This window comes from Eriocheir sinensis, chromosome 43, assembly GCF_024679095.1.
Source record: "Eriocheir sinensis breed Jianghai 21 chromosome 43, ASM2467909v1, whole genome shotgun sequence".
NCBI lineage: Eukaryota > Metazoa > Arthropoda > Malacostraca > Decapoda > Varunidae > Eriocheir > Eriocheir sinensis.
The window spans coordinates 13,022,610-13,044,584 of NC_066551.1; the positions used below are offsets into that span (position 1 = coordinate 13,022,610).

At 41.6% G+C, this 21,975-nt stretch overlaps 1 protein-coding gene and 1 long non-coding RNA gene across 2 annotated transcripts in view; one reads left to right on the plus strand and one right to left on the minus strand.

Annotated features, from left to right (window-relative positions):
- Positions 1-333: 333 nt before the first annotated feature.
- On the plus strand, positions 334-21,801 carry LOC127010472 (uncharacterized). Its single transcript, XR_007763219.1, has 4 exons — positions 334-747; positions 9,483-9,553; positions 14,129-14,250; positions 21,203-21,801. It is a non-coding gene; the product is annotated as an uncharacterized LOC127010472 (long non-coding RNA).
- Positions 11,522-21,975, minus strand: part of LOC127010471 (zwei Ig domain protein zig-8-like) — a 46,013-nt gene continuing 35,559 nt past the window's right edge. The window contains exons 6-7 of the mRNA XM_050884681.1: positions 21,195-21,435; positions 11,522-11,883 (exon numbers count right to left, since the gene is read on the minus strand). The gene's annotated coding sequence lies outside the window, so the exon portion shown is untranslated. The remainder of the gene's footprint in view (positions 11,884-21,194; positions 21,436-21,975) is intronic.

Sequence of the window (21,975 nt, forward strand, 5' to 3'; positions counted from 1 at the left end):
GGTAATAGTAGTACTAGAAGAGTTGTGCTTCTCCCTCTTTGTACGGCTATTAACCTCTCGTTCTTGTTGATTGTTCATCATGAATTTCGTCTTTTCTCTTTTTTATATAGCTTTGTGGGTGGCCTTTCATGTTAAAAAGCCACAGACAGCATTTACCCATTGATTACAGGCAAAACCCAGTGAACAAACAAATTACTGTTAATGACTAAAGCATGAGAAGAGTTGTCTCGTTACAGTTCGCTGTTTATTCAAACTCATCGACTCGTTTGTGAGACTGAGGCAGCAGTATGAATTCACTTTACATGCCCGTGTGTGTGTGTGTGTGTTGTCCCGGGCTGCTCCAAGACAACCGCCACGGTAGAATAATCGGTGCAAGTTGTTCTGTCTATCGCGTATTCCAACCGCTCTTGCCGAGGACACCCAGCGACGGGCGGTCGGACCAACATCACCTCTCGGTGTGGAGCAACCTCAGCATGACTCAATCCCCGACGTCTCGCCGCAGCTTTCATTTTCTTGGAGTGCAGGAAGGCGGGAATGAGGAGTGTTTGTCAGGGTTCAAACCAAGGTACAGAGTTATTCCTCGTTTGTTGGAGGATCATCGCCACGTCCAAGCGAGGCAAGGGAGTGCAGGAGGATCAGCGATTCTGCGTCAGTGTAGTCTAGCAGTGGTCCAGCTAGACACAGGCAGGGGGAGGGACTGAGGAGAGCACGGTGGAGGAAAATACTCGTCCTGAAGGAATTTGTGTGGTGAGTATGCTGGTGGTTATCGGAGGCCATGTTGTTGTCTATTGCTGAGAGATTATTAATTCAGCTCAAATCTTTGCGTTCATGTTGCTGATGTGGTGGTGATGGTTGGGTGATGATTAGTTTTATTACGATACCCATCTTGTTCCTTGTACCTTGCGAACTACTTACCACTCGACTCTTATCTAACCAAACATCATCTCCTATCATCTCCCAGCGGGAGTGGGACTTTGCCCTCCTGGACCCCCATTTTGCCATTCCCGCAGGAAGGAGTTATTAAAATGAATAAGAGGACGATAAGCTTAAAAGAAAGTTTCATTTCCTTTACTGACGCTTTATATTGTTATATTCTTCCATTTGATATTTTTTTGTTTATTTGAATGTTTTAAGGCCTCTTTTATTGTGCCAATGAATTATAACCATAATATGCCCAATGCTATGGTCTCCGAACGATACTGGCCTGGGTCTCGAGTTGATTACGCCAAATTTCAAATTTTCAGTGCATTGTAATGTTGTCCTCTTGACCAATATTAGCAAATTACTCGTAAACGATGTTATTAAGGAAGCTTGAGACTGTCATCGTGCTCATGATACATTGCTGAATATCATGAGCCCAAAATTATTACAGCAAGACTACAGTTATATGAAAATAATGGAAGGAAAAATGAATAAACATTTTTCACTTTTTTTTTAGCTTCAAATCCCTGAAACTCCAATAGTTTTACTTGTAATTAATTTTCAGCCACTGTTTCGAAAGTAGAACACTTTTCCGATTCCTTCGGTATGTAACATGTACCGATAAGAAAAAAAATATCTGGTCAAAATTGCCAAAAAGTAAAACTTTCCCATGTAGCATAATCGTTCCTTGAGAAATAGCAGCCAAGCCATGTCGGGAGCGAGGCGCACCAGTCTTGACGGACGGCGCCAGTAAAGGTGGATGCATACGCTATAGCAGCGCGTGGCAGCGGTGCTTATCTCCGTTCCGTTGGCCCTTTGAGCCTGTGGTGGAAGGGAACCCATTACCCCGGGACGGGGGCCAATGTGAAATCCCGGATTACCACAGTTTACCTTCCCCAGGTTTCCCCAGGTACCCATTTATCGATCAGCCTGAAAGGGAGGATGAACAGCTGACGGCCGACTGCATGTCGACTGCCCGGGCCGGGATTCGAACCCGGGTGCGGAGTGGTAGCCAGGCACGCTGACCACTAGCCCACGGAGACGCATAATATGCAGGAATTTTATTTTTTTAGCAATTTGAACACCTATTTTCTTTTCTTTATCGGTACATATTACACAGCAACACAATCGGAAAAAAGTGTGCCGATTTTGAAACTGACTGAAAATTCCATGCGAGCAAAACTTTGGGAGTTACAACGATTTGAAGCAAAAAGTGAGACATAATGTTTATGCACATTTATTATTCTTTCATTATCTAAATGTGTCTAGTTTTACCGTAATTGATTTATGCTCACGATATGAAACAATGTATCATGAACACGATGGTAGACTCAGATTTCTTGAATAATATCTGGTAGTTTGATAATGTCGGTTAAAAGTATAATATTTCAATGCACTGAAAACCATAAAATTCGCCTGCTCTTTTGACGTATTCAATTCGAGACCCAGGCCAGTATCTTTTGTAGGCCACGCCAATGCCCAGTATGACGAAATGTGGCAAAGGAGGTTGGCGGTGCCCCCTTCTTAGGTTACGTATATATTCAACTGTCTTTTGGTGACCTTTAGGGGGGTCGAGGGGGGCAAAGCCTTCCCGTTAGGATGATCATGAACACTCCTGGGTTTTAGCTGTGGTGAGCCACGGGTTTTGGCTGCGGAACATTAGGGGCTACTCCGCTGCCCCGCCAGTCGCGCGAATTAGCACACATTTTACGATTATTATCACGCTTTTTTTTTATCTATAACTAACTCTGCTTTCCTGGGAAGTTTAAAAGTTAGTAGAAAAATATATGACAACAGAAGAGCAGTTGTTTTAGTAAGAAAATAGATATCGGCACATTAATAATACCGATCTTTATTCAGTTGTCATGGTTGTCATTCATTGGAACAGCAATTGAGGCCTCAGAACACCCAAATGAACTAAAACAAAAAAAAGGTCAAATAGAAGAAAAGTACCTAAAATCGGAAACGGCAATAAAGAAAATATTTATTGTCAAACTCGAGTGCAGCAAGTGCTAAAATAGATAACTGGCATCACAATGAGGATTTTTTTCCGCAAAGGAAGTAGCCCAAGGGCAATAAAGGCGCTACTCTTGTTAAGAGAATAAAATGAGAGGCCACAAGGAGCAGGTCAGCTTGTGCAAATCAATCCCGCTGTTGACGTCGAGTAGTTCAAATCTTTCCGCACCAACCTATACAGTCCCGGGGATCACCACTGCTAGAAGCAAGAAGCTTCACGCTCTTGAGTACGGGTGACTTCGCCTCCTTGACTTCCTTTGCGTCATTTAATACATATGGGATGAGCTCATTGCCCGTGGCCGCGCTCGAGTTGTGCTCCACCACCTGTCATTGTTATTTCATATCTTCTTTTATAGCATAGGTAAACTACTTAAATGGTTATTAACAAATTTTTAAGTTAACAACCATCATTAATACAACCTCTTAGCCATTATTGTGTGGAATGGTCATCCTGTGTAAGGAGGGGCCGTGGTCAGGAGAATATTGGGCAGCATGTTACCTGCAAGGCAAACAAGCAAAGTAACCGCTCCTAAAATAGTCTGAACCATGACCATTAAACGTTATTTTAATCTTTAATCATTGTTATTAACTGTAATAACTGAGCATACACCCTTTACATTAATTTTGAGACAATGGGAGATATTTTTCGCATAATTTATTCCTTCATCCCAGCGTCCTTCGGTATTTCACTAAATTTACTCGCATTATCTTCTCAATAACGCATCTCCAAACCTCCCACCAGCTATCTTTGTACTTTGCCATGCGCTCATAAGGAAAAAATGGTAATAGATGGAGTTGCATTTCATGAAAATGTTGAGACATTCAGTAAAAAAGACTAACGAGTTATTGAAACATTTTATTAGTAAAGATTCAAGCAGCCACCAACCCTCTGATATTTACTTCTTTTGTCTGCATCATCACGTATAGTGTACAGCATTCCCCCCCCTGCTGCATTTTACCTATTTGTAGTGTACAGGATAAGAGTTAGCTTCTTGTTATCCTGTCTCTTGGTATCCTGTCTCTACAGCTACGGTACAAGCTTCTATTAATCTTGACTTAAATTGCGAATGTTTCTCATGCTTTCATCACCTCGTCCAGTTCATTCCAAACATCAATATTTCTTTATAGAAAACTAAATTTCTTGACATTATCACATTATCATAGTCTCCTTTAATTTGTATCCATGACCCCTTGTTGGAGTTAATCTTGGTTCGAGAGATTGACTGGCGCAGCCATTTTGGCATGGATTGTTGGCTCCGTTGCCGTTGATATTGCAAGGGCAGTCCCATGCCCGCTACTGGATTGCTGGTGACATTGCACAGCGTTGCATGGTTAACGGGTCAAACCGCGTCCGATCGGGGCCGCTGTCACTCGAACACTTTCGGCAGAGCAGGAGGGAGATTCCCACTTCCTCAGCCTTTCCCTTGAAGTTCGCTCTGAGCCTGTCACCGCGACCCCCCCGCGCATCTAACCCTTCCCTTCCTACACACACCTGCACATCCCAGGAAATAATAAAAGGAGTGTTGATTAAGAAAGAGAGGCCCTTTCATTCTGTATGTATTTTCCTTCTTTCTCATTATTTCTGTCTTTGTCTTGCTGTCTTTCTTTCTTTTTCTTCCTCTTTTTTTCTTTTTTTCTTTCTAAATCTTTCTATCGTTCCCTCTCTTTCTTCCTCTCTTTCTTTTACTCTTATTGTCTCTCTCTGTGTCTATATATTTCTCTTTAAAATTCTTTCTTTCTCATTTTCTTTCTCCTTTCTTTCTTACGTTCTTTCTCTCATTGCTTTCTTTCTTTCTTTCTATATTTTTTTCTTGCTTTCTTTTTCTTTCCTTCTTTCTTTGTCTCTATTTCTTTATAACCTTCTTTCTCTTTCTTTTTCTCTTTCTTTTTGTCTTCTCTCTCTTTATCCTCTTTCTGCCCTTTTCTTTCTTTTTTCTCTCTTTGTATCTTTTTTTTCTTTATTTTTCTTTTTTTCATTTTTTTCTTTCTCTTCTTTTACTTTCTCTTTTCTTTCTTTTCTCTTCCTGTCTTTCCTTATTCTTTCTCTTTTCTTCCTCTTTTTCTTTCTTAATCTTTCTATTTTTTCCTCTTTCTTCCTCTATTTTTTTCTTTTTCCTCTCCTGTCTGTCGCTTTCTTTCTGTCTATATTTTTCATTCTAGCTCGTTCTTTCTCATTTTTTCCTTTCTTTTTACTTCCTTTCTTACTTTTTCTTTCTCTTTTTCTTTTCTATCTTTCTCTCTTTCTTCCTCTCTTTCTTTTTCTGTTTGTGTATATGTTTTTCATTGTAATTCTTTCTTTCTCAGTATCTTTTTTTCTTTCTTTTTTCTTACTTTTTCTCTTTCTTTTTCTTTTTCTTTCTTTTCTATCTTTCCCTCTCTTTCTTCCTCTTTTTCTCTTTTACTCTATCTGTGTCTCTTTCTGTGTGTTTTTCTCAAGAGGTGGTTCGAAGAACAGAACGACATAGTGTTCTTGCCATGGCCTAGCAAGTCATGCGATTTAAATCCTATGGAAAATGTTTGGGGAAATATTATGAAAGCACGGGAGCCAGAAATGGAAATGAGTGCTGAGAACCTCTTCCAGCACGCTAGGAGGGAGTTTGAAGTATTGAGGAAGGAAACCCAATATAATATATAATCATGTTGCCTCAGTCCCCCAACGCCTCCGAGAGGTAATAAATAAACAAGGAGGGTGGACCAGATATTGACTGATCTAAGATTTAGTAATAAATAGTATTAGATCATATATTTAAGTTCATCCTTGTATGATAATAAAGACATTTAACATATGTTGTTACTGATTATAGAAATGAAATAAGTGAGAGGGACGGGGAATTATGGTAAAATTATGTTTCTGTAAGAATTGAAACAAAAATTGGAGCGAGAAGTGTGTGAAGGTGCGAACCCTCATTAGGCGGGAGGATGGGAGGGGGGAGGAGGAGGAGGAGGTGTGTGTGTGTGTGTGTGTGTGTAACAAAGATGGAAAATGCAAGAGAGAGAGAGAGAGAGAGAGAGAGAGAGAGAGAGAGAGAGAGAGAGAGAGAGAGAGAGAGAGAGAGAGAGAGAGAGAGAGAGAGAGAGAGAGGAGAGGAGAGAGAGAGAGAGAGAGAGAGAGAGAGAGAGAGAGAGAGAGAGAGAGAGAGAGAGAGAGAGAGAGAGTCACCTGTCCTCAGGGGCTGACCTCACTCTATCATCATGAAAAATTTTGGGGCTGTTAAGACGGGAAGGGGAAGGTGGGGAGGAGTGGAGGCTATATGGAATGAAAAAAAGTAAAAAAAAAGATTAGAAAAACAGAGCCCAGCTCAGGTGTTCAAGTGACAACGGCCCCGACTTGCGTACATATTTGTAGTCAGGAGATGCATTGTGAACATATTTGGTTCAATGAAATTTGATGGGAAACGTTGGGACCAAGGAGACTATAGAATAGTCTCCTTGGTTGGGATTATCCATCCAGTGGTACGTATCCGAAATTTCTGATTATCCGGCACCTCTGAATCCCCACTGTTGCTGGTTACTAGGATTTTTACTATATTTGGTTTAGTATTCTTGTGTATGTTGTCTGTTTTGACAAAAGCTTGTTTCAATGCCTAGTCAGTATGGAGGAAGAGGGCTGTAGTCATTTTGGTGTCGTTTTTTTATAGTTTTACGAATGGTGATGACAATGTGAGCAATAGCTCTTGCAAATGTATGGTGTTGGTCTATTGAAAAATCTAACATTTTCCCTCTAGGAACTGTGCGAAAGCTTGATAGTCAGCTATTTTGTATTTTTATTTTTTTATATTTTTTTTAGGGAGATAAGGACGAGATGTTGAGTTGGAAAGTTGTTAAAATAAGAAAGTGGTCAGAAGGAGGTGCATGAAGGGTTTGACTGGTGGATCTTGTTTGTAAAATTGGTACGCACTTTGTTGTAGCATACCTACTACAGGATCTGAGTTAAGTTTGTGTTCTATCTCCACACCTACTTTTCTCCAGTTTAGCTTCAAAGTAGCGGATGTTCTCTGCCTGCACCATCTCCACCAATTAATTCCAAACATCAAATTCCTGTCTATATGGAAATTAATTTTCTTGATATTAATACCACATTAAAGTCTTCTTCAAACTGTATTACTGACCTCTAGTTCTTCCATTGTCTAAAGTCAGAAGATCCTCCCTGCCCACATTTTCTAGTCCCTTTATTGTCTCTTCTTTTTTGTCTCCTCTTTTTTGTTTTTTTTTGTTTTTTAACTGTGATTTTCGAAGTATCAAATTTCTATTCACATGGCATCTGTGCTAAGCTTGGTGCTAATTTATTGCAGCTCTTTGTATTCTTTCAAGCTTCGATATTTACTGTTCCCAGTATGGTCATCGAATAATGGCTGCATACTCAAGCTCATTGGCACTATCAATTCCCTCAGCATATATTCATCCATATCATCTAAACCCACTCATATAAGAGTAATCTGTGTTTATACAATGATTTTTGACTTTTGGTTATAGGTTGTCTGGTATTATTACTCCCAACACACGCACACTGACCACTCAGCCACTTCCTCCCCTACTCAGCCACACCTCCCCTGGTGGGGTTCCACAGACAGCCCGTTTGGAGAGAGTAGAGTCAGATATTTTCACCTATTAAGCTCCCTTCATCATACTGGTAATTTTTTGTATCATAGATTCCACTTCAATATTTCCTATCTTTCAATTTTTTATCAATATTTTCATGCTAACTGCTCTCCTGAGCTTATTAACTGCATGTCTCTACCCTTCCCATGGTCGAACTGCACATAACTTTGTACTCAAGCTCATCCCTATTCCAAATTCCTTATGCAATAGTTAACCACTCATTCATCCCTTTCATTAATAAACACTGTAACAGCCTTCCTTTGTCTATTTCCTCCAGTCTATGAATGGAACTTTTTCAAAAGGGGAATATGAAGATATTCTTCAACTGAATTTGACCCTCTCTTCTAGGCACTTTAGCTATCTTCTTCACACACACAAAAAAAATGAAGCTGCTTCCTTTACTGTAAGAAAAATTTGCAAGAAGAATTATAGAATTATTGACTCCTTCCAATATATCATTACTATAAATAAAAAATAAAAAAAAATGATGGGAGCCAACACCAACACGAGGCACGTATCTTTTCAGAAGCTCTTAGATATAAGTATATACAGTGTATTCAACCTTAATTTTCTTGAAAAAAATCCACCACTGGCGTGAAATCATGGTAAATTTGTGGCACATGAATATCCCTTTTTAAATCCTTATTGTCTAATATAAAGTAGCTTTTCATATTATAAAAGCTTCATCCGTTTTTTATAGTAACTTTCCCACATAGTTGCAAACTGCACTGGGTAGGGACAATTGTCTGTAATTCAATGGATATTTTATCACGTGTTATATATCAGGACTATATTTTTTGCTCTCCTCCAATCATATGACACATTTTCCTTTGTTAATGCAGTGAAGTGGCTCCACTTGTTCTGCCCTCTCTTAAGATCCAAATTGACACTTTATATAGTTGTGCTGCCTTTTGCACATCTTCAAAATTATTAGCACCATCTGTGTTCACCCTCATATCCTCTATCTGTGGGAGCTCACTTCAGATATCTGTTCTACAAAAACTGCTACTGTTGCAAAAACTGACTGGAAGCTGCCACTCATCATCTCACACATATCCATTGTCTTCATATACTTTTCATGTCTTTTCCACTGTCAGTATGTAGTAATCCCTCTTTTTTTATGAAACAATATGGTGCAGCTCTCCATTTCCACAGTTACAATATTTAAAAAAAAAAAAATCATGTATTTTAACAAATTAAATTTGTAATTTCTTTTGATCTCATTCCTTGATGCTGTATTTGCATCTCATTTTCCACCATGTATTATTCCTTCTCAGACATGCTCTCTTTCATCCAGCATTATGTAATGCCAGGATTCTGGGTCAAACCACAACCTTCTTTTCAAATCATAACAGGGTCAGTAACTGATATTTCGTATTGTGTTGTTGTTAATTTGTCTCACATTTTTTTATTAGAAATAAGAAACACATGGATAAACAAGATTCAACCAACAGACATGTCTGTTTTCTCCTAACAGACAGACTTATGATTTAGCATTTGCAAATTTAAACATGGACTTCTTTATGCTCTCTCAGCTCATTTGATATTATGAGATAGGGTTCCCCCTTACGTAATCATAAGAGATTACCTCAACATATGTTTGATGAAGTTATTGATCCCTCAATCCCAAACATATGCAGACCTCTGCTGGCCACATGCAGCTGGCAGATGGTGATTGGCAGATATTTCGTCTTTATTTATTTCTTTATTTATTTTTCATTTATTTATGCATTTTTTATGGGGTTTTGTGGGCCTGATTGTAATGTTAATGCCATTTCTGTTGTATCAAGTCTAAGCCACCTAAGAGTTTCACCCATTCAGATCCACATATCACTTACCTTGGCGTCACACCTAAATTAAAACTCACACACATTCTTCTTCATTCACATCATATGGGGCAAACCATTTTAAATAACCACACAGCACCACTTTGTCCCTTGTTACAGGGAATGCAGAGAGCTGGGCTGAAAGGAAGACCGCACAAGGTACCTCGACAGCAATCAGATCTCAGACACATGTAGGTATCTTGTGCATGCTCTTTGGTATATGAGGTAATCTGTGGCAGTGCTATTCAATTTTCTATGATGCCATTCCCCATGTTGTAAACACTGAAAAAGATACTAAAAATATATATATATATATATATATATATATATATATATATATATATATATATATATATATATATATATATATATATATATATAATTTTTTTTTTTACAACAAAGGAGGCAGCTCAAGGGCACACACAAAAAAGAAAACAACAATAAAAAAACGCCCGCCACCCGCTGCTCCCAAAACAGAAACAAAAGAGGTGTCCAAAAGCAAGGTCAAATACGGGAGGAGAGATGTCCTGATACCCTCCTCTTGAAAGAGTTCAAGTCGTAGGCAGGAGGAAATACAGATGAAGGAAGATTGTTCCAGAGTTTACCAGCGTGAGGGATGAAAGAGTGAAGATGCTGGTTAACTCTTGCATAAAGGGTTTGGACAGTATAGTAATGAGCATGAGTAGAAAGTTTGAGTGCAGCGGGGCCGCGGGAGGGGGGAAGGCATGCAGTTAGCAAGTTCAAAAGAGCAGTCAGCGTGGAAATATCGATAGAAGATAGAGAGGCAACATTGCGGCGGGATTTAAGAGGTAGAAGACTATCAGTATGAGGAGGAGAGCTGATGAGACGAAGAGCCTTAGCCTCCACTCTGTCCAGAAGAGCTGTGTGAGTGGAGCCCCCCCACACATGAGATGCATACTCCATACGAGGGCGGACAAGGCCCCTGTATATGGACAGCAACTGTGCAGGGGAGAAGAACTGGCGGAGACGGTACAGAACGCCCAGCCTCGAGGAAGCTGATTTAGTAAGAGATGAGATATGAAGTTTCCAGTTGAGATTTTGAGTTAAGGATAGACCGAGGATGTTTAGTGTTGAGGAAGGTGATAGCTGGGTGTTGTCAAAGAATAGGGGATAGTTGTTTGGAAGATTGTGTCGAGTGGATAGGTGGAGAAACTGTGTTTTTGAGGCATTGCAGGACACCAGGTTCCTCTTGCCCCAATCGGAAATAATAGTAAGGTCTGAGGCTAAGCGCTCCGCACCCTCCAGCCTTGAGTCGTTAAGTTCCTGTAGGGTGGGTCTTCTATTAAAAGAAGTTGAGTAATGCAGAGTGGAATCATCGGCGTAGGAAAGGATAGGACAGTTCGTTTTGGAAAGAAGATCATCAATGAACAACAGAAAAAGAGTGGGAGATAGGACAGAACCCTGTGGGACACCACTGTTAATAGATTTAGGGGAAGAACAGTGACCGTCTACCACAGCAGAAATAGAACGGTCAGAAAGGAAACTGGAGATAAAGGTACAGAGAGAAAGATAGAAATCGTAGGAGGGTAGTTTGGAAAGGAAAGATTTGTGCCAGACCCTATCAAAACCTCTTGATATGACCAGCGCAATAGCGATATATATATATATATATATATATATATATATATATATATATATATATATATATATATATATATATATATATATATATATATATATATATATATATATATATATATATATATATATATATAATTCAAAGATAAATATTCACTTTTCCTAACTGGATTTTGAAGCAAACCATGTGATACACTATACTCACTTGTATTAGCTTCTGTATAATTCAATTTCTCCTAAATTTCAACAGACACAACAACCTCCTTTGTTGTAAAAAAAAAAAAAAAAAAAGTTCATTTCATCAACCATTTTTTCCCAAGTACTGCTACTCATCAGGAAGGGGAAAAGGTTATCAAAATTACATTGCATGTTGTTAGGGACAGGAGACAATAGAAAACCATCATATATATTCATGACCTCAATGAATATACTATTTATGTTATTGTTTTTAATACTGTAGTAATAATATATAGTATATAAACACTTAAGGGGGCGAAGTTTAACTTTAATTGGAGTTCAGTCACTTTACTGTTATATTATGGAGTAAGAAAAATCATGTGTAATGATAAAATTTTATTCAAAGTTGTTGAATTGGCACAAAAGGTGCAAGAATTGTATATTAATAGGTCTTATAAAACCGGTTCAATAACTAGGAAGAAAAAGAAGAATCTTTTCTTAAATTAAACAATATGATTGTCCCTGCCAGTGTACTGACCAACTTTTCAGACGCTTACAATTTTTTTTCTGTGCTACAGGCATAACTGATTGTCACGTGAGCAGTGTTGTTGTTATATTGGAGCTGTGGTGCACTGTAAACACTACTAGGTGTTGCAACTCCAATAAGTAATGTACCTTTGCTTGGATGGGGATGCCTCTCCCACAGTGGATGGGCAACACAGTTGGCAGTCAAATTTCAGGAGCTCTGTCAGAGAGAAGGGCAAATTTATAAGCTCTTAAAAGAACATTTCACCACCTCTCAATTAAAACTTGAGAAATATTATATATATATATATATAGAGAGAGAGAGAGAGATAAATGTGTATATATGTATGTATGTGTGTGAGTGTAATAAAAATAATAGTAATAACAATAAATGGTTTATTCATTTGTAGGCAGCCATAAGGCTGAAAATACACAAAAATACTATACAATGAGTTTCATGTGGTGAGTAATGGGGGAAGTGGGAAAGGGTGGTGTGTGTGTGTGTGTGTGTGTGTGTGTGTGTGTGTGTTGGGGTGGAGGGGTCATGTGATCGTGGAGGTGTTAATGACCCTCACAAGCGTCGGTATCGCACTAAGCCGATATCTGTCCGTGCGAGTTTTGACCGGGACGAGAATATTGTGGTATCTTGTGGGTCTAGTGGGGGAGGGAGGGCGGGTGGGAGTAGATCTCTATGACGGGGGTTGTGGAGGAGGGACTTGCCGAATTTGTTTAGGTTTGTCTGGTATCGGTCCTGTAGGGTGGGAATATTCAGCTGGGTGAGTGCATGCTCGTAGTTAGTGTAAAAACTGCCCAGAATCTGTCTGCATGCACGCCTTTGCACTCTCTCTAATTGGCGTTGCTGGGTCTTGTTGATGGAGGAAGCCCAAGCAGGAGAGGCATAGAGGAGTTTAAGGAGGATGAAGGTGGTGTACAGGTCCTTGAGCGTCCTTTGGGGGGCTCCCAGTGCCTTCATGCGCCTCAGCATGAAAAGTTTGTAGGAAGCCGCCCTGATAATAGTGGTGACGTGCTTGCCCCAGCTCAGCTTGCTGTCCAGGGTGACTCCAAGTAGTTTGGTGGATTCAACCACCTGCAGCTGGTGAGGGCCAACCTCCAGGGCTGGCGGTGGGATGGCAGTGGTGGAGGTGTGAAAATGCATCACCACCGTCTTGTTGGTGTTGATGGTGACGTGGTTATCTTGCGTCCAGCTCTGCAGTCGGTCCAGAATGTGTTGTAGGGACGTGTAGTCAGGGGCTGTGTTGTTGATGGAGATACCCACTGTAGAATAATCCACGTACTTCCAGCAATGAGGGGCGTCTAACAGTGCATTGTTGATCAGAATAAGGAAACAAAGAGGCCCCATGCGCGTCCCTTGTGGCACCCCAGCAGAGAGGGGCTGGAGGGTGGATGTGCTGCCCTGATGACGTACAGCTTGGTGCCGGTGCGTCAGGAAGTCCGCCAGCAAGGATGTCAGGTGGGAGGGCAGGCTGATGTTTATGGCCTTGGTGATGACAGTGTGTGTGTGTGTGTGTGTGTGTGTGTGTGTGTGTGTGTGTGTGTCTATATATATATATATATATATATATATATATATATATATATATATATATATATATATATATATATATATATATATATATATATATAGAAAGGATGGAGGACGTAAGGATTTCTTAGAAGTCAAAAGGAGGTAGGCGGGTAGCGGGTAGGCGGTGGCTGAACAGATAGCAAGACGGCCCCGCGTTCAGGAGGACGCGAGTTCAATCCCCGACCGGTGTCACCAAGCTGGGATTTTTCAGCCGCCGCCGAGTGGCTTAAAACTACCCACATGCTGTCCAGAAGACCACCTATCAACCCGGACTCTAGATTCTAGGATTAAAGATGAGCTCCGGGGGGGCAGCATGAGCCAATGCAAGATGGCGCCACTATAAACACTCGCCTGCGCCAGAACGGGCTGGGCCGACCATCAGGACCCACCGGGAAGAAGCCTTGGACCGACCATCAGGATCCACCGGGAAGAAGCCTACCGGCGCAATAGGCCAAGACGTAAAAAAAAAAAAAAAATGTAAAGTTTGGGAAGCACTGCTCTATGAAGTACGTATTACTGAATTAGCAATTACGAATATTTTAGTACAGAAATTATTTACCCACCTCAGAAAAATTGTAGACAAACTTGTCATCTATTCTAACTTTAATATATTACATACATGTGTACATAAATAAAATAAGTAATAATTACTTATTTTATTTATGTACACATGTATGTAATATATTAAAGTTAGAATAGATAACAAATTTGTCTACAATTTTTCTGAGGTGGGTAAATAAGTTATGTGCTAAAATCATACTCCCTTTCAGGCTAGTTGATAAATGGATAGCATCTGGGGAAACCTGGGGAAGGTAAACTGTGGTAATCTGGATGGCACACTGGCCCTGTGTCCTGTGGTAATGGTTTATTCTCACCACAGGCTCAAGAGGTAATGCGACGGAGATGTGCACCGCAGCCACACGGAGCTATGGGTGTATGCCCCCAACTTTACCTTTCTTCAGGGGAACTGGGATGGCTCAGCTGTCATCCTGCTATATACAGGTAACATGAGATGCCCCACTCACTGCTCAAAGGTAAGGTCAGTGGTCAGGACACACCCTTTGCCCTCCTCCTGGCAACTGACACGAAGGTGCTACTTTCACTTTCCTTCCAGGTCGCATTGCCACACCACACCACACCACACAACACACCCAGCCACACCACACAACACACCCAGCCACACCACACAACACACCACACCACACACCCAGTCACACCACAAAACACATCACACCCAGCCACACCACACCACACCACACACCGAGCCACACCACACACCACACAACTCACCCAGCCACACCACACAACACACCCAGCCACACCACACACCACACAACACACCCAGCCACACCACACCACACCACACGACACACCCAGCCACACAACACAACACACCCAGCCACACCAGACTACACTACACACCCAGCCACACCGCACCACACCACACCACACCCAGCCACACCACACACCCAACCACACCACACACCCAACCACACCACACACCCAACCACACCACACACCCAACCACACCACACACCCAACCACACCGCACACCCAACCACACCGCACACCCAACCACACCGCACACCCAACCACACCACACACCCAGCCACACCACACACCACACCACACCACACCAAACACCACACACCCAGCCACACCACACCACACAACACACCCAGCCACACCACACCACACACCCAGCCACACCACACCACACACCCAGCCACACCACACCACACAACACACCAATCGACACCACACACCCACACCACACCACACCACACCACACACCACACCACACCACACACCCAGCCACACCACACCACACACCCAACCACACCACACACCACACCACACCACACACCCAGCCACACCACACACCACACAGCACAACACACCCAGCCACACCACACACCCAGCCACACCACACAACACACCCAGCCACACCACACACCACACCACACAACACACCCAGCCACACCACACAATACACCCATTCACACCACATCCAGCTACACCACACTAAACACCGCACCCAGCTAAACCATATCATACATCATACCCAATCGCTCTTACCCCTTCTCACCACACCCAGTCACACCACACCGCACATCACACTTAGCCACACCACATCTCTTATCTCGCATCACACCCAGCAACATCACACCATGGATGGAGTATTTGTATTTGAATACCGTATTTGATTATATTCGTATTTAAATTGTTATTCACATAAATCAAAGTATTCTCATTCGTATTCAGATTCAAGGGAAAAGTATTCGTATTCTGCAAATAACCTGGCGAATACTTCAAAATTTATTATCAGAAAAATCAACCGTTGTTTCTTACAACTCTAGCCTGCTGGGCGGACGAATAATCGTTTTGTATAGTGCAGGTTCATCAGCTCATTTTACTGTTACATAATTTTACAACAGTGCTATATCCAGTTACGTCAAGAAGGTATTATTCAAGCAAAAGTATCCATGAAAGTATTCATGCATTCATGAATACTTTCAAGAAGTATTCATATTTGTATTCGAGTAAAAACATTTCAGTGTATTCAAATTCGTATTCGTTGGAATTTGAAGTATTAATTATTCGTATTCGAATACACAACTCTTGTATTCACTTCATCCTTGCATCACCACACTACACACCACATTCATTTACAGAACACCACGCTTACCTGTGCCACACCACACACCACATCCAGCCGCACAACACCACATGCCTCACCCAGGCACATAACACCACTCATCACACCCAGTGATACTACACCACTCATCACACCCAGTGATACTACACCACTCATCACACCCAGTGATACTACACCACTCATCACACCCAGTGATACTACACCACTCATCACACCCAGTGATACTACACCACTCATCACACCCAGTGATACTACACCACTCATCACACCCAGTGATACTACACCACTCATCACAACCAGTGATACTACACCACTCATCACATCCAATGATACTACACCACTCATCACATCCAGTGATACTACACCACTCATCACATCCAGTGATACTACACCACTCATCACATCCAGTGATACTACACCACTCATCACATCCAGTGATACTACACCACTCATCACATCCAGTGATACTACACCACTCATCACATCCAGTGATACTACACCACTCATCACATCCAATAATGCTACACCACTCATCACATCCAATGATGCTACACCACTCATCACATCCAATGATGCTACACCACTCATCACATCCAATGATGCTACACCACTCATCACATACACCACTCATTACATCCATGATACTACACACCACTCATCACATCCAGCCATGATACTACACCACTCATCACATCCAGCCACATGATACCACACCACTCATCATCCAGTGATACACCACTCATCATCCAGTGATACTACACCACTCATCACATCCAGTGATACCACATGATACTACACCACTCATCACATCCAGCCACATGATACCACCACTCATCACATCCAGCCACATGATACCACACACCACTCATCACATCCAGTGATACTACACCACTCATCACATCCAGTGATACTACACCACTCATCACATCCAGTGATACTACACCACTCATCACATCCAATGATACTACACCACTCATCACATCCAGTGATACTACACCACTCATCACAACCAGTGATACTACACCACTCATCACATCCAATGATACTACACCACTCATCACATCCAGTGATACTACACCACTCATCACATCCAATGATGCTACACCACTCATCGCATCCAATGATACTACACCACTCATCACAACCAGCCACATGACACCACACACCACTCATCACAACCAGCCACATGACACCACACACCACTCATCACAACCAGCCACATGACACCACACACCACTCATCACACCCAGCCACACACCACACACTGCACCCAACCACACTATACCACACACCACACCCAGCCACAATACCACACACTACACCCAGCCACACCACATAACATACCACACCTCGCCACATTTGTACTGTGCCATACCATACCAAACATCACACCCAGCCACACCACATAACACTCAATCACACTATCCCTCTTACCACAGCCAGTCACACCACATCACACCGCACACAGTCACAGCACACCACATTTCACACTTAGCCACACCACATCCCATACTTAACATCACACATACCTACTATCCATATCATACCCTATGACATACCGTTTTCGCAAATATCTTTAAAACGAAGACTCGGATCAGCATGGGGCTTTGACACATTATTTCACACACTCCGCTAATTTTTGACGCTGTTGTGCATTGCCAGATGCGGTTAATTATGGCGTTTACTCTTGACTGTGATGGCAAAACCTGCGTGGGCCACTTACACATTCGAACAGGTGAGGCGTGACGTATTTGTAACGTGTATCCACCGCCTACCTCCACCCCTGGCTTCCCCTACTCCCATTCCTCCCTTTATCTCCTCCTCCTCCCCCGCCCTCTTACTCCCCCATACCTGCCCCTCCCCCCCCCCTTCTCTCTCTCTCTCTCTCTCTCTCTCTCTCTCTCTCTCTCTCTCTCTCTCTCTCACTTGCGATGTACACGAGATATGAATACATGCACACGTATGACTTGAATTAATGGCAGATAAATATAAATCATATGCCGTCTGCATCAGCATCAACAGTGATGACGAGGATGACCTGTTTGTCGATGGTGATGAATTTTGAAGTAACATAGCCTATGTGGTCAGTTATTTACATTATTAATCCATCCATCATATACTCGCTGTCTATTTTTGTGTGCTATGACTTCTTAACATAGCTATCTACATGAATACATATCGTATGGCAGTCTATTCCTAATATCAGAATAAAATTTTCATATTTCTCCAATTTCGTTTCACGTTTTTACTCTGCAATGAATTCCCGCTTCAACTCCACCCTTATTCCTTTCCGTCTCTTTCGCGGTTTCCTCTAAATGGTCAAGCCTCAGCTACGTGCTTCATCCCATCATACGCTCAACGTAACCTGTGGGAAGGAAGGCCATATACTCGTACAACTTTCAATGGGTGTAAAATTGCCAAACAAACCTCATACAGCACTTAAGCAACATCCAGTTAAGCTGGAACAGGGATCATGGTCGTGTGCATAAAACACCAGACCATACTTAGTATATCCTTTCGAGTTATCCGCTATTATAGACAAGTGATATGCGTGCAAAGCTTCACATCGCATGTGCACAGAGAGAGAGAGAGAGAGAGAGAGAGAGAGGGGGGGGGTGGAGGTATGGGGGAGAAAGAGGGCGGGGAAAGAGAGAGAGTGTGGGGGAGGAGGAGGAGGGCAGGAGGTAGGTAAAGGGAGGGATGGGAGTAGGGGAGGCCAGGGGTGGAGGTAGATGGGTGGATACACGTTACAAATACGTCACGCCTCACCTGTTCGAATGAGTAAGTGGCTCACGCAGGTTTTGCCATCACAGTCAAGAGTAAACGCCGTAATTAAGCGCATCTGGCATTGCACAATAGCGTCAAAAATTAGCGGAGTGTGTGAAGCAATCTGTGCCAAAGTCCCATGCTGATCCGAGTCTTCGTTTGAAAGATATTTGCGAAAAACGGTATGTCATAGGGTCTGATATGGATAGTAGTCACACCACACCTCACCATAAATCATACTCCATCATGCCACACCACACACCACACCACACACCACACCAAACCCCATATCACACCCGATTACACCACTCCACACATCGCACCCAACCACACCACAAAACATCACATCCAGTCACACTACACCACATTCACACCATTCCACACATCACACCCAGCCGAACATCTAGCCATGCCACACACACCACCCATCCAAGTCTCTCTCGATTTCATCAATTTTGCTACTTTGGTTAGTTCATTAATTGGTAATAATAATAATTATTATACATTTAAAAAAAAAATCTCATTACTATATATTTTATATTATTTTTCTCATTAACAATATTATAGATGATAATGAGGTGAGGCTATTGTTTCTTTTGCGCTTCAAGTCTTATGTTGTTACATGGGGGATTAAAATAATTTCAAAGCATTCTCAACATTCTTCCTTTCTTGATCCCCATATCCACCCTTTCAACTTTTCTTGGCTTGCATTAAAGGCGCGAAACAAACTCATACAGTAGCTTAACAATGTTTTATTTAGTATTTTGTCCAGCGGCCTTGGTGAGTGAGAACACTGCGAAAGCAGTCTGGGACAGCTCATCATGTCAGGCCTTATCCTGACCCTCGTCCACTCCTACAGGTCCTCTGACCGCCTCTCCTCCTGCTTCCAGCATTCAGCAATTCACGATGTTTGCCCAGGCGTGTTCTATAGGGTTGAGGTCAAACCCTTTGACTGGCCAGGGAAGAAGCTCCACATTGCGCTGCTCAGCAAACCATCGTTTCACGATGTTTGCCGTGTGAATGGGGGTTATTGTTTTTCATGAAGATTATTTTCTCGGGGTATGGGGGAGCATCGCACAAACAGTAGGAATCATTACCTCCTCTAGTACCTCAGAGACGGATTCCTTTCCTTCTATTCGGACAAGCTCCCCAAACTCATCATTGCAGGTAACGTGACCACTGCGTGCATTTAGCGTTGTAAATGTTACTCTCGTCATATCTTAAAGAAAATGACAATGTTAAGCAATGCGATATTTAGATAGGCTCTGTACTGCATTCACAAGATAGCTGCTATTTGTAAGTATAATTGGTAGCCACTCATTATCACACTACAATTACTGCATGAGCATACCACAATTATTGCATTAGCAAAAACTCTAGTAGATGCAAACCTATACTGCATTTTTCATAATTGTTATATTTATGTAACATCATTCATTTTGTATATGAAATATACCATAATTGACAACTATCACCTAAAATTGTACCTTATAAAATTGCGTTAAATGCACTCTTCTTACTTTGTTCCATCTCTCCTCCAGCAATGCAGTCTGCCATGTGCCGCTGATGAGAATGTTTTATCACAGGAGTAGATTACTCCTTCCCAAGTATCCATCCCCTTATCTTTACATTGCTGCGCAAACTGCAGCCCTAGTTCCTTGTGTCTGGGTGTGAACGGGTCCTTTATGGCTGGGGCACAGTGGTGAATGCCAGCATGATGGAGGCGTCTACACACTGTATCCACAAACGCTTCTATATTAGGGCTTCTTTTATTTGCTGACTTTCTTGAGAGGGTTGGCTTCTGGTGGTGGTGAGCCTAGGATGATTGACACTTTTTCTCTTGTCTGACAAATCTTAAAGAATGCTAAATAAAAAAAATGTTGAGCTATTGAATTACTTTATTTCGTAGTTTTTACGTGTGCCAAGGAGAAAGGAAGAAAGAATGTTTTGAAATTATTTCATCTCCCATGTAAAATAAGACTTGAAGTGCGTAAGAAACAATAGCCTCATTTCATTATCATTTTACCTAATATTGGTAATGAGAAAAATAACTAATATAAATAATAGTAATAATAATAATAATAATAATGGTGGTGGTAGTAGTGGTGGTGGTGTAGTAGTGGGGTAGTAGTAGTAGTAGTAGTAGTAGTGTTAATCTAAGACTTTAGATTCCCCGAGTATGGTTAGCCTCTCCTTTACCTTTTCCAGTTTGTCACATTATACTTTTGTATAAAGATCAGATTGCTATTTGATTTTAATTTTTCAATCTTATTATAAAATTAAATGTAACAGTCATTTACCTCAATTTTCCCTTCACTTTAATCAAAATATCTTTTTACTATAATATTTTAACTTCCCAATTTTTAGTAATGGTTGATAATATTTTTATTAAAGAATTTGATGATCGATTTGATACTGATAACACTACCCACAACCATGCCCAAAATTACTTGATATCACAACCTTTACTAAAGACTTCTAGTCATACCATGCAAGACAGATCAACAAAAGTTTTCCTTACGTTGTCAGGCCACAGATAGAAGATATGGTGTGGGATCCATGGCTCAGCCCCACCAGGAACAGACTGCCAGTCCTTTTCCAGTCATAGTTGGGGTTGGTGCCAACGCCCCTGACGTGCTCCAGCTGCTGCTGTATGCCATCCCCACTGGCCAGTACGCCTCTGTAGCTCTCAGTGTTGGTCACCCACACGTAGCAGCCAAACATGCCTGACCATAGGCGTCTGGCTCCTATCAACCTAATTCCTGTAAATACTTTGAATCAATACTAAGCATGGAGAAAAGATGAGACTAACGTTAAGCCTGTTTCCTACAACTAGATAAATACAGAAAAGCTTTACTATTGGACGGTTGCATCCCATACAAAATGTTCGAGTAACGAATTGTAAAAAATAGATTGGTTTTCCGACAATTGTTGAACAAAATCTATTTGCTCCATTTCTACTCATTAGGTTTGGAACTTGCCTCGCGTCCAAGAAGTCGTGAGATACATGTAAGGTCACGGCGGCTTCTCAGTGTAACAGGTAGCGGTCTTTTCTAACCTTAGCAGAGCTTTATGATCTTAGTTATCCAGCTCAGGGAGATAATTAAAATAAAGAAGTATCTTCCAGTCCCATTCTCTTCATAATCCTATTATATGGCATACTGCCATTTATTTATGCTTCAGCTTCACCTATTTTCTCTTCACTGCAGTTTTGTTTCTTCATTATCTACTACTACCCCATGTTGTTCTGTTACCCCTTGACATATTTGTCTGTATATTGCCTTCCCATTCCATTCCATTTT